The following is a 14,710-nucleotide window of genomic DNA, read 5'->3' as shown; positions in this document are numbered from 1 at the left end:
ATATATGCATACACACACATACACACACACACACACACACACATATATATATATATATATATATATATATATATATATATATAATATATATATATATATATATATATATATATATATATATATATATATATATATATATATATATATATATATATATATATATATATATATATATATATATATATATATATATATATATATATATATATATATATATATATATATATATATATATATATATATATATATATATATATATATATGTGTGTGTGTGTGTGTGTGTGTGTGTATGTGTGTGTATGCATATATACATATGTATATATGTATATATATATATATATATATATATATATATATATATATATATATATATATATATATATATATATATATATATACATACACACACACACACACATATATATATATATATATATATATATATATATATATATATATATATATATATATATATATATATACATATATATATTTACAATATATATATTTTTTTTTTCAACAAGTCGGCCGTCTCCCACCGAGGCAGGGTGACCCAAAAAAGAAAGAAAATCCCAAAAAAGAAAATACTTTCATCATTCAACACTTCACCACACTCGCACATTATCACTGTTTTTGTAGAGGTGCTCAGAATACAACAGTTTAGAAGCATACACTTATAAAGATACACAACATATCCCTCCAAACTGCCAATATCCCAAACCCCTCCTTTAAAGTGCAGGCATTGTACTTCCCATTTCCAGGACTCAAGTCCGACTATATGAAAATAACCGGTTTCCCTGAATCCCTTCACTAAATATTACCCTGCTCACACTCCAACAGATCGTCAGGTCCCAAATACCATTCGTCTCCATTCACTCCTATCTAACACGCTCACGCATGCTTGCTGGAAGTCCAAGCCCCTTTCCCACAAAACCTCCTTTACCCCCTCTCTCCAACCTTTTCGAGGACGACCCCTACCCCGCCTTCCTTTCCCTATAGATTTATATGCTTTCCATGTCATTCTACTTTGATCCATTCTCTCTAAATGACCAAACCACCTCAACAACCCCTCTTCTGCCCTCTGACTAATACTTTTATTAATATCTCCACACCTTTTCCTAATTTCCACACTCCGAATTTTCTGCATAATATTTACACCACACATTGCCCTTAAACAGGACATCTCCACTACCTCCAACCGTCTCCTCGCTGCTGCATTTACCACCCAAGCTTCACACCCATATAAGAGTGTTGGTACTACTATACTTTCATACATTCCCTTCTTTGCCTCTATAGATAACGTTTTTTGACTCCACATATACCTCAATGCACCACTCACCTTTTTTCCCTCATCAGTTCTGTGATTAACCTCATCCTTCATAAATCCATCCGCCGACACGTCAACTCCCAAGTATCTGAAAACATTCACTTCTTCCATACTCCTCCTCCCCAATTTGATATCCAATTTTTCTTTATCTAAATCATTTGACACCCTCATCACCTTACTCTTTTCTATGTTCACTTTCAACTTTCTACCTTTACACACATTCCCAAACTCATCCACAAACCTTTGCAATTTTTCTTTAGAATCTCCCATAAGCACAGTATCATCAGCAAAAAGTAACTGTGTCAATTCCCATTTTGAATTTGATTCCCCAAAATTTAATCCCACCCCTCTCCCGAACACCCTAGCATTTACTTCCTTTACAACCCCATCTATAAATATATTAAACAACCATGGTGACATTACACATCCCTGTCTAAGACCTACTTTTACCGGGAAGTATCTCCCTCTCTTCTACACACCCTAACCTGAGCCTCACTATCCTCATAAAAACTCTTTACAGCATTTAATAACTTACCACCTATTCCATATACCTGCAACATCTGCCACATTGCTCCTCTATCCACTCTATCATATGCCTTTTCTAAATCCATAAATGCAATAAAAACTTCCCTACTTTTATCTAAATACTGTTCACATATATGCTTTAATGTAAACACTTGATCTACACATCCCCTACCCACTCTGAAACCTCCTTGCTCATCCGCAATCCTACATTCTGTCTTACGTCTAATTCTTTCAATTATAACCCTACCGTACACTTTTCCTGGTATACTCAGTAAACTTATTCCTCTATAATTTTTACAGTCTCTTTTGTCCCCTTTCCCTTTATATAAAGGGACTATACATGCTCTCCGCCAATCCCTAGGTACCTTCCCCTCTTTCATACATTTATTAAACAAAAGTACCAACCACTCCAACACTATATCCCCCCCTGCTTTTAACATTTCTGTCATGATCCCATCAGTTCCAGCTGCTTTACCCCCTTTCATTTTACGTAATGCCTCACGTACCTCCCCCACACTTACATTCTGCTCTTCTTCACTCCTAAAAGATGGTATACCTCCCTGACCAGTGCATGAAATTACTGCCTCTGTTTCTTCCTTAACATTTAAAAGTTCCTCAAAATATTCTCGCCATCTACCTAATACCTCCATCTCCCCATCCACTAACTCCCCTACTCTGTTTTTAACTGACAAATCCATACTTTCCCTAGGCTTTCTTAACTTGTTTAACTCACTCCAAAATTTTTTCTTATTTTCATTAAAATTTCTTGACAGTGCCTCTCCCACTCTATCATCTGCTCTCCTTTTGCACTCTCTCACCACTCTCTTTACCTTTCTTTTACTCTCCATATACTCTGCTCTTCTTATAACACTTCTGCTTTGTAAAAACCTCTCATAAGCTACCTTTTTCTCTTTTATCACACCCTTTACTTCATCATTCCACCAATCACTCCTCTTTCCTCCTGCCCCCACCCTCCTATAACCACAAACTTCTCCCCCACATTCTAATACTGCATTTTTAAAACTATTCCAACCCTCTTCACCCCCCCCCCACTACTCATCTTTGCACTAGCCCACCTTTCTGCCAATAGTCGCTTATATCTCACCCGAACTTCCTCCTCCCTTAGTTTATACACTTTCACCTCCCTCTTACTTGTTGTTGCCACCTTCCTCTTTTCCCATCTACCTCTTACTCTAACTGTAGCTGCAACTAAATAATGATCCGATATATCAGTTGCCCCTCTATAAACATGTACATCCAGGAGCCTACCCATCAACCTTTTATCCACCAATACATAATCTAATAAACTACTTTCATTACGTGCTACATCATACCTTGTATATTTATTTATCCTCTTTTTCATAAAATTTGTATTACTTATTACCAAATCTCTTTCTACACATAGCTCAATTAAAGGCTCCCCATATACATTTACCCCTGGCACCCCAAATTTATCTACTACTCCCTCGATAACATTTTTACCCACTTTAGCATTGAAATCCCCAACCACCATTACTCTCACACTTGATTCAAAACTCCCCACGCATTCACTCAACATTTCCCAAAATCTCTCTCTCTCCTCTACACTTCTCTCTTCTCCAGGTGCATACACGCTTATTATAACCCACTTTTCACATCCAATCTTTATTTTACTCCACATAATCCTTGAATTAATACATTTATAGTCCCTCTTTTTCTGCCATAGCTTATCCTTCAACATTATTGCTACTCCTTCTTTAGCTCTAACTCTATTTGAAACCCCTGACCTAATCCCATTTATTCCTCTCCACTGAAACTCTCCCACCCCCTTCAGCTTTGTTTCACTTAAAGCCAGGACATCCAGCTTCTTCTCATTCATAACATCCACAATCATCTCTTTCTTATCATCTGCACAACATCCACGCACATTCAGACTTCCCACTTTGACAATTTTCTTCTTATTCTTTTTAGTAATCTTTACAGGAAAAGGGGTTACTAGCCCATTGTTCCCGGCATTTTAGTTGACTTTTACAACACGCATGGCTTACGGAGGAAAGATTCTTATTCCACTTCCCCATGGATATAAAAGGAAAAGTAATAAGACCAAGAACTATTAAGATAAAATCAAAGAAAACTCAGATGAGTGTGTATAAATAAATGTGTATATGTATGTGTAGTGTGACCTAAGTGTAAGTAGAAGTAGCAAGACATACCTGTAATCTTGCATATTTATGAGACAGACAAAAGACATCAGCAATCCTACCATCATGTAAAACAGTCACAGGCTTTCGTTTTACACTCACTTGGCAGGACGGTAGTACCTCCCTGGGTGGTTGCTGTCTACCAACCTACTACCTATAAATATATATATATATATATATATATATATATATATATATATATATATATATATATATATATATATATATATATATATATATATATATATATATATATATATATATATATATATATATATATATATATATATATATATATATATATAGATAGATATATATATACCACTACACCACTAATCAGTGGCGCAGTGTTAAAGTGATGCGTGCATTGTGCTGTCCCTGGAGGCAGTACAAGGTTCGTAGGGTCGAGTCCTGGCCTGCCGCAGTTTGGTAAAGATATTTTTCGAGAACCTGATTTTAAAGGTTATTTTACACATCTTAATTCGATATCTTCCTTTAGGAATGCTTATAACAGTTTGTTGAGAGTTTTCTTTTTTTTTATTTTGGTAGCTTTGAAGCAATTACTTGAAGAAAGCCTGTTCCTATCAGCCTTAAACTTTCAACGCCTCTGTTTCTTTGTGAACTGAATCTTGTAACAGGTACTAGGCAGTTTGTCTACATGTTGGTCTCTTTTACTACTCAAGTGTCATTTATTAGGACTGCTTGCAACTGTTCACCAACAGAGAAACAAACTTTAATCATTGTTCATAAGAAAACACACAATATCTCGACCTAGCAACCGACTTTGTCAAGTGTGATGGCCAGACATAATAATGGCTGCTACGCTGTTTGTCTGTATTATATGCAACTGATCAGTATTCCTATACCATATTCTTTTATTGATTCTTAATTCCTGAAGAAAACAACTGAAGCAAACTCTGCCTAATTTCACTGGTGTATATATATCGAGTGACATAATTGTCATGTGGGGGTTCGAAACGTGGATTGGGTAAGAACACTCACGTAGGCTGTTAAGTACGTATAATTATAACGGAAACTATAGGAAGCACCAGGCCCACCCTGCCTCTCTGCTCTCTATCTTGAGACTGGCTCACGAGATGGTTCCTAGGAGTGAGCAGGCGTTCAAAAACAGGCTATGGTCAGATGTAACGTCAGTGAATAACAAATGATTCACACAGACGGTTGGTAGTGAGTATACTACCAGTAACTGGTTACTGGTTACTACGAACTGATACTACTGAGATAATGTCTTTTTCTCTACATTTTTAAGAGGGCTATTAATTGTTAATGAGATAATCATTTTTTCATAATTTTTAAGCTTTTTATATTTTATGAAAAAGCTGAAAATATAAATAGTATGTTTTAACGTCTTAAGAATATAAATTGTTTCGTCTTTTCATCTCAGGAATTAACAAAAAAAAATATGCTTAATTTAAAACTCAAAAATCAAGATTGAAATAATCGTACATATCTTCTTGCTTTGTCAAATAATTGTAGAAGGTTCTATAAAGTTGTAATGATGAGGTTATGAAAGAGTTTTCCAGTGAATATCTTTCTATGAGTATCTTTTTGCGAGTGTTTTCCTACGAGTGTCTGTTACTGATTTATTGTGAGGGCATTTCAAAATGTGCTTTCTTTTGAGTGTCTTCTTGTGAGTGTATTCTTGTCCTCCTATGACATTTTCCCGAGTCTTCTCGAGAGAGAGACAGAAACAGAGATAGCGATAGCAAGTGACTGACATAGTAGAGAACAGAGCAAGACGTCTCATCTCTCGCCTGGACCAATCCTGGATAGATCTGTCATTTCAGCAGAGCCTTCAACACAGGAGGGATGTGGGTGGCCTTACTGTTATGTACAAGGTCAATATTGTCTAAGTACCACACTTGGATCCACTTCGAGGACAGCGTGAAGCAAGCTTCTATACCACAGGACGGACAGAAAGCAGCAACTTCACTCTGGCTGTACCCTTCTTCAGAACATCACTTCATCTGAGATCATTTATCCCCAGGATGATTTGAGTCTGGAACACATTCGTACAGCATTATGATGTCAACGAGATAAAGTCAGTTGATCAAATGAAAATGCTGGCCCACAGATGGCTCCAACTTCATCCTGTTCCCTACTTGTATTTCTCATAACAATAAAAATGCTTTCAAATGAGCTGACGTAGGTAAGAGCTCTTAGCTTGTCAATAAAGTTAGGACTCCTTAACCTGTAAATAGCTTGTCAATAAAGTTAGGGATACTTAACCTAACCTTGTCAAACCCTGTGAAAAGAGAGAGAGAGAGAGAGAGAGAGAGAGAGAGAGAGAGAGAGAGAGAGAGTCTTTCAAGTGCCATCCATCTTTCCTTATCAGGAAATCTGAAATTTCCAACTGCTCTTAACTATTACCCAGAGAGTTAAGCGCTGCACCTTGTGGCCGCTTCATTCCCTTAACTTCTAAGGAGTCAAGTTAATCATAAATAGAAATTTAGGCATTCCAAAGTTAAAATTCTTGTCGCTCGTAACTGCTGGGTGACAAAACTTCTATTTTTTTTTCTCCAACTTGTTACTTGTCACGTTCGAAGACGAGCCTCGCTGATGACTCGGAGAATATCTTTCAAAATATCAAAACTGGGGTGCAACAGAGTTTTATTTGTAAATTTACTACCTCATATCGGCGAGACAACATCTAGATTTTCTGAATTTGGGACTATTTTGCTGCGAGTTAATTTGTAAATGGCCTTTTCAATTTTGTTGGTGTTTGTAGAATTCTGATTTTTAGAAATGCGTTTTTCTGTGCTTAAAATCCCCACTGCTAGCTTATAATTTATCTCCTCTGTTTCAAACCGTGAAAGTCACCTGACTACCTTCCCGGTTTGAAACCTTTTGGGTTAATCCACGAATCACTTGTGACTTAACTCCACAATCTCTGTTGTCTAATTTTATTCCTTTCTTTAAATGAATATTTTGATTTCTTAAGTACCCCTCTTCCCCTTTAAGTCGCCTGTAAATATCTCTCTTTGAACCTATGAAATGTTTTAATCCATTGTCTATCAACATAGCGCCATTTTTGTTTGATCTAATTTCCCTATATGGAATATAAATATCCTGGGTAACTTGAACTATGCTTTGAAAAATGTCATAATGGTAACCATCACCACCTACATAACCCTCAGGAAAATGACCACTCATATCACACCAGTTAATGGCACCCAGGTATTTTCTCAGTCATATGAAATCGGGTAAGTAGAAGTCAGGGATACGATACTGACTTGGTTGTAGTTATGATATACTGAAAATGATTGATTTGTGATCTCTGTCTCCAAGCTCGTCATTAACCTCAAGATTTTTTTTTTTTTTTCTTATATTTAAAACAAACAATACATTAAATAAACATAGGATTACATGTCATTTTATTCATAGAAAGTATAAATACAATTATCAATATATACGCTAGAACGGTTATAAATATTCGTCCGTCCCCTATGCATTATGTATCTATCCTAAGGTAACACAAGAATATACAAATTCTTCGTTACCTTAATTAAAAATCTCTTATATACATTATAAACAAAGAGAAACTATTCATCAATAATATGCCTTAGTATTTGATTTTATGTCAATAAAACCTTTGTAAAGACATTATACGTAAACAAGTGCATATATAACAAAATATCCAACAACGAACGATATGTAATGAAACTGGTACTCAATTTACTGAACTACTGCAAAGGTACAAAACATATTCAGTACATTACACAAAGGGTTCCACTTAATAGCATGAGATAATTATGAATTGCCAAACAAGGAACATTATGCAACATACACACACCACATTCTTACCACATATACACACACACACATTATGAGAGATTTTTTTTTTTTATTTAAAAAGTACATCACAGCACATAAAAAAACAAACAAACAGGCCTTATCCGTCAACAAATGTAAAACTTTCCATGGCCATATAATACCACATACAAATATAAATAATTATACATGTAACAAATATTATCTAATGAAAACACAAACGGCAACCAAATTAAGGAGAGAATTGATACAAACTTCCGTACTAACTATATCAAAAGTAAAACCAGATATTCTGTACTATGACTTAACGTCAAAAGGTAAAAACTCAAAAGAGCACAGTATGTTACATACCGTAACCCTGCAAACTAAACCCCCCCCCCTTCCCCAGACAGAACCCCCCCTATCTGAAAAGTACAACATAAAATTAGAACCACAAGAGTGCACAATAAATTAAGTTAACCCTAACACATCTATAATGCTGTCCAAAAGTATAAATCTTCCAACACGTAAGAATATGAAGTATAAACTACAATGATACATCTGTTCCCAAAACTTAAAATGGTAAAGGTTATAACTGCCTCACGGCTTACAAAACAAACTGCAAGTGCAACAAGTACATTATGTAAATATGGAACAGTTTGATTTCTAACATTGGTTATAAAAAAATTTCCGGTAGTCAAATTACATTAACAAGATCCGTCCACATCATAAACAGCAATCATTGTATTGAGATCTTAACCTTACAGAAAGAAAAAATCGTAAACCCTCACCATACATATTTTTTTTTTTTTTTTTTTTTTAAATATACAATACATTAAAAAATCATAGGATTACCTATCATTACAATCATAGTAAGTATAATTACAATTGTCAATATATACATTAGAACGGTTATAAATATTCGTCCATCCCCTATTCATTATGTATCTATCCTAAGGTAACACAAGAATATACAAATTCTTCGTTACCTTAATTAAAACCCTCTTATATACATTATAAACAAAGAGAAACTATTCATCAATAATATGCCTTAGTGATTGATTTTATGTCAATAAAACCTTTGTAAAGACATTATACATAAACAAGTGCATATATAACAAAATATCCAAAAACGAACGATATGTAATGAAACTGGTAGTTAATTTACTTGATTACTGCAAAGATACAAAAATATTCTGTACATTACACAAAGGGTTCCACTTAAATAGCATGAGATAATTCTGAATTGCCAAACAAGTAACATTATGCAACATACACACACCACTTTCTTATCACATATACACACACACATGAGAGATTATGTACACATAATACAAAATTGTTACCCTCATATCTGGTCATATTCCAAAACATATATCCCAGGAGACCCCAAGCGGAACGTTACCAGGTATCATCCACATGGCTGATACAAGGAAAGTATAAAAAGAAAAACTATATATATAAGTTACACAAGGTGCTTTTACATAACACCTGTCATGCAATTCATGAGTTTGCTTCACAAGAGACCCACTCTCTTAACCACGTTAATTTAAGAACAAAAATTAGTATCCAAGCAATAATATATATATTTGTTTGAATAAAACATCATCCTAACTAACGATCATACCTAGCATTTATACATTATACCACACCCATACCAATCGTATGCCACCTTCACTCACACATATTCAAGAAGCCAGCCTCGTGTACCCTTTAAGGTATTAACTCCCATAAATCCCTGACCTTGAATCTGCAATATCCCTTGGAAAATAAGAAAAACCATCTGTTTCCCGTAATGTCTTTATTTCTCTGCTGTGTACCATAAAATATTGCTACCAGTGCTCTGATTCTCTCCCTCACAGATAAATGCCTATATACCCATGACGTATATACAAAATCCGTCACTAAATATCCGATTGCATTCTGTACCGGTGTTTGGACCCCCCCCCCCCCCACATCTAAACTTAAAGCTCTTAAGACACTAAACCCACCCCCACCCACCATTCTTAACACCTTACCAAACCACAACCTTACGTGTTCCAATCTCTTACAGAAATAAACTGCATGAAAGACCGTATCAGGATCTCCACACACACAACACAGCCCCCCCCCCTCCTGCACGCGCCTATTCGCTAAAACTTCCCCGGACGGCAGTATATTATGTAAAAATTTAAACATTATCTCCCTGACCTTGGCTCGTAACCGTAATGCTTTTAAACGACCCCATATGTCCTTCCATGCATACATTGGAAATATTCCCTCCACCTTAGCCACTACCTCCCTGCCCTCTACCAGTGCCAATTTGCCGATCTTGATCTTGCGTGGATCTTTTACATAAATTAACATCCTCAACATGTCCTCACATCTCTTTACATCCGTGCCGGTCAACCAACGTACCAAGTCCCGTCTTATCCAGGTCAAACCCGTGCCAGCCATTCTACCCTCTCTCAAGTAGCTATGCTTGACATACGTGCCTAACATTCTATTATGCAGATTCATTAGCTCCAGGCCACCCCGGCCAACCGGAAGCGACACCACATCCCTCGTTAACCAATCACAACCTGAACCCCAAATATATCTATATACACGTGTTAACATACGCTTTTCATCATATGGATGTAACGGATAAATACATGCCACATGCCACAACTTACTGAACAAAATCACATTCACCACAATTGCGCGCTGATGTATAGACAAGCCACCTTCCCTCAAACCTGTTAAACGACCTAAAACCCTCTCTACAGCCTCACTTGAATTCACCTTCCTTGCATCCTGTATGTTATCCCTATGCACAATCCCACACACCTTAATTTGATTTACTAAAGGCCAGCCTTCGCTCTGGCCTAATACCACACCCGCACAATCCCCCACCCCCATAAGCATTGATTTTTCCTTATTAACCGTCATTCCGGTTGCTTTCCCGAAACATTCCACCAATTCGCTCACTTTTCCTAAAACCTTGGCTCCACGAAATAAAACCGTAGTGTCGTCCACGTAACCTATAATTCCTGATTGTACCCCCACCCAAGCTTGCTTGTCATCCTGTCGTACAATCCCCCTCACGGCTCTAAAAAACGGGTCCTGAATCAACGCAAAAAGAATTTGTGATATAGGACACCCCTGCCGCAATCCCCTATGCATCCTAACAACTTTTCCCAGCCTACCGTTTACCTGCACCCTAAACGTAGCCTGCTTGTACAAAACCTGTGCCCAACTAACAATTTCCTTTCCGAAACCTTGCCACTGCATAAACTTCCATAATGCATCTCTCTCCACGCAATCGTATGCAGCGTGCCAATCTAAAGCTAATATTCCACCCTTATTACCCCTCCCGCTTTCCTCAATGAACCTGCGAATAATTCCTTGTCCCACACACATAGATCGTCCTGGCACACCATATTGTCCCTCTTCCAGAACTCTCTCCAAAACCCGTTTTATCCTATTTCCTAATAATTTCGCAAATATTTTATAGTCGCCACACATTAATGAAATTGTCCTATAATTATGTATATAATTCCCAGATTTTTTTTTCGGGACTAGAACAACTACCCCTGTTCTTTGTTGCTGTCCCATAATGCCACTATTTTTCATGGCATTAAATAATATCACCAAAAAATCGCGAATACAATCCCAATTGTCCTTGTAAAAATCACAAGGGATTCCGTCAATCCCCGGCGACTTCCCTACACTCATACCCTCCACAGCCAACCTAATCTCTTCTTCACTTATAGGTCCATTCAAAGCCAACCTGTCCATGTACTCTAGATTACAACGTACATATTCACCCATTTCTCCCAGCGCCCCCTTAGAAATCCCAGCATTTCTCCCAGCGCCCCCTTAGAAATCCCAGCATTTTTATATTGCAATTCATACCATGCATCTACAAAGGTGTTCATAGCCTCCGTTGACCGAAGGACCTGCCCCCTACGAAAGTCTCCCAATGACTCCTGAACCTCTAATCCCATTAATTCTGTCGCCTTACGGCGTCTGCCCTGCTCTCGCAAGACAAACGCCGAAGGACGGTCACCCCATAAAACCTCATCAATTCCACTTGCTATCCGCGCCGCATCAAAAATACGATAGTGAAAGTCTCTAATTAAGCGTTTTAAATTTTCAATTTCAACCACCGGATACACTCCCCCACCCTTTGTATAACATGCTTGCAGTTGATTTTCAAGATAGTTCAAGAGCCCATACTGCATTCTCTTGTCTTCTTTTCCTTGCTGCTGATAAAAATTCCTCACCTTCACCTTACCGACAGTATCCCACCATTCGACTATATCAATTCCCTCCTGCAATTCAGCCCACCATCCTCTCCAAGCACTCACAAAATCTTCCCTCACACCTCTTTTGTGCATTAAACCCACATTCAACTTCCAGAAACCTCTGTACCACCTCGGTAATCCTACCCAGTCAACATCCACCATAACACCTCTGTGATCGGAAAAGCTCACATTTAGCACACGTACACTCCTGACGCTGACACCTCTAGAAACGTATATGCGATCCAGTCTTACCGCATACTCCCTTCTAACGAACGTATGCATGACCCCACCCACCTCATCCCCCCCCCACATCCGTAACATTAACACTCCGCAAAAGGTCCCCTAAAAATCCTGAAAAAAAACCTCTCCCTCTCGGTTCGACATCCTTGCGACGATCAATGCAATTCCAATCACCCCAATAATCGTGACGACTGGCAGTGATCTTAAATGGTACACCAACACGTCCCTAAAAAACGCATTTTTTACACGCATGTCACCTTCCGCCGGTCCGTACACCCCCTGGAAGGCCACCCGTACCCCACCCCACACCCCATCAACCCTAAAAACCCTCCCCTCCTCTCCTACCTCATATGTTTGCAAAGAAAACGGGCTAGCCTCTTTAACTAACACTGCTACACCACCTTTCAGTCTATTAGAGCAGCCCATGTACAAAATATATTCAGGAATCAATAATACAAATTGTTACCCTCATATCTGGTCATATTCCAAACATGTATCCCAGGAGACTCCAAGCAAAACGTTACCAGGTATCAGCCACATGGCTAATACAAGGAAAGTATAAAATGAAAAACTATATATATAAGTTGCACGAGGTGCTTTTACATAACACCTGTCATGCAATTCATGAGTTTGCTTCACAAGAGACCCACTCTCTTAACCCACGTCAATTTAAGAACAAAAATTAGTATCCAAGCAATAATATATATATTTGTTTGAATAAAACATCATCCTAACTAACGATCATACCTAGCATTTATACATTATACCACACCCATACCAATCGTATGCCACCTTCACTCACACATATTCAAGAAGCCAGCCTCGTGTACCCTTTAAGGTATTAACTCCCATAAATCCCTGACATTGAATCTGTAATATCCCTTTGAAAATAAGAAAAACCATCTGTTTCCCGTAATGTCTTTTTTTCTCTGCTGTGTACCATAAAATATCGCTACCAATGCTCTGATTCTCTCCCTCACAGATAAATGCATATATACCCATGACGTATATACAAAATCCGTCACTAAATATCCGATTGCATTCTGTACCTGTGTTTCGACCCCCCCCCCCACATCTAAACTTAAAGCTCTTAAGACACTAATCCCACCCCCACCCACCATTCTTAAAATCCTACCAAACCACAACCTTACGTGTTCCAGTCTCTTACAGAAATAAACTGCATGAAAGACCGTATCAGGATCTCCACACACACAACACAGCCCCCCCCTCCTGCACGCGCCTATTCGCTAAAACTTCCCCGGACGGCAGTATATTATGTAAAAATTTAAACATTATCTCCCTGACCTTGGCCCGTAACCGTAATGCTTTTAAACGGCCACATATGTCCTTCCATGCATACATTGGATATATTCCCTCCACATTAGCCACTACTTCCCTGCCCTCTACCAGTGCCAGTTTGCCGATCTTGATCTTGCGTGGATCGTTTACGTAAATTAACATCCTCAACATGTCCTCACATCTCTTTACATCCGTGCCGGTCAACCAACATACCAAGTCCCATCTTATCCAGGTCAAACCCGTGCCAGCCATTCTACCCTCTCTCAAGTAGCTATGCTTGACATACATGCCGAACATTCTATTATACAGCTTCATTAACCCCAGGCCACCCCGGCCAACCGGAAGAGACACCACATCCCTCGTTAACCAATCACAACCTGAACCCCAAATATATCTATATATACGCGTTAACATACGCTTTTCATCATATGGATGTAACTGATAAATACATGCCACATGCCACAACTTACTGAGCAAAATCACATTCACCACAATTGCGCGCTGATGTATAGACAAGCCTCCTTCCCTCAATCCTGTCAAACGACCTAAAACCCTCTCTACAGCCTCACTTGAATTGACCTTCATCGCATCCTGTATGTTGTCCCTATGCACAATCCCACACACCTTAATTTGATTTACTAAAGGCCAGCCTTCCCTCTGGCCTAATACCACACCCGCACAATCTCCCACCCCCATAAGCATTGATTTTTCCTTATTAACCGTCATTCCGGTTGCTTTCCCGAAACATTCCACCAATTCGCTCACTTTTCCTAAAACAATTGTCCTCTTCGCTTTCGGGCTGAGTGGACGTACTGCGCAAACAGCTCCTGATTTCTCTGGTGCGCAACTTCCTGTTTTCACCAAGATGGCTGCCAGCTACCGCAGGAGGAGCAACACCGTGTGTGTTGACCTTGTTAAAGGGGCAATTTACCCTACGAATGCCTCTGTTTTATTACCAACGATTATACGGGACACGTTTGGCATTGAAGTTGAAGAATTACACGGAATAGCACTTAATGGTTCATCACGAATTTCATAAAGTTCTGCACAGTGGATCCAGGCATATGAAAGGACGGTGACTCAGTACCAGGAAAAGAACA

The sequence above is a fragment of the Cherax quadricarinatus genome, chromosome 6, assembly GCF_038502225.1.
Source record: "Cherax quadricarinatus isolate ZL_2023a chromosome 6, ASM3850222v1, whole genome shotgun sequence".
Lineage (NCBI taxonomy): Eukaryota > Metazoa > Arthropoda > Malacostraca > Decapoda > Parastacidae > Cherax > Cherax quadricarinatus.
Note: the sequence above shows the minus strand (reverse complement) of the source record.